The following is an 877-nucleotide window of genomic DNA, read 5'->3' as shown; positions in this document are numbered from 1 at the left end:
TGATTAATATTTTCTAGCAATCAAGATACTTGTGGTAGTTATAAAATTGAAGGCTGATTATCCATAATGCCATGTATTCTTTTGGAGCTGATTCAGAGTCAGTCAATCTTGTGATTTGTGCTTGATTAGTTATAATTGATTTCAATCTAACACCATCAAGTCATCATGCTTGCTATGTATACACATGAAACTTATTTAGGTAATGAGTGATTCACTTGCTGATGTTACAGCTTACATTTAGCATTGTTGTATCAAATTTGCTTATTAAATTATTAACCCGTTGACTGTAAATTTGTTACTCTTATTTTATACAATGAATTTTATTAGAATTAACATTGAATAAACTTAAATTTTTTAAAAAGTTAGTTCTTGTCAAGCTGGTTTAAGTATTTAGAGAAGAGGTCCACCAGTGATATATGATGCATTGGTGCTAATTTGTTTTTGGCTTTAGTGTTAAAAAGATTGAGTAGGAACTTGGAACTTGGAACTTGGAACCAGGCTTGTAGAGTTTGCACTTGGTCTTTTGATATAATTGAGAAATTTTTGCTGGGATAACACTTGACTAGTTTTGGTTAACAGGTAAAGAGTGGTGAGATTGGTTAATAGGACTCAATTTTTATATATTCTTATTTCTTAGCATGAGGCATTACTAAAATTGGTTTTTTTATTTATTATTTTACAAAGTAAGAGTTAGAGTAACTATTTCTGCATAGTTATATAGTAATTTTTAATTGCATCATTATTAGAGTTATTTTATTTGTTGACCATGGAAACTATACTTATGCAAATTGTTCAATTCTAAAATAAGTGTTAGCTGCTTCTATTTTTGTTTATCTTTGCTTTGGAATTTTAATTTGGTGTTGCTATCTTCTCAATG

The sequence above is a fragment of the Arachis duranensis genome, chromosome 10, assembly GCF_000817695.3.
Source record: "Arachis duranensis cultivar V14167 chromosome 10, aradu.V14167.gnm2.J7QH, whole genome shotgun sequence".
Taxonomy (NCBI): domain Eukaryota; kingdom Viridiplantae; phylum Streptophyta; class Magnoliopsida; order Fabales; family Fabaceae; genus Arachis; species Arachis duranensis.
Note: the sequence above shows the minus strand (reverse complement) of the source record.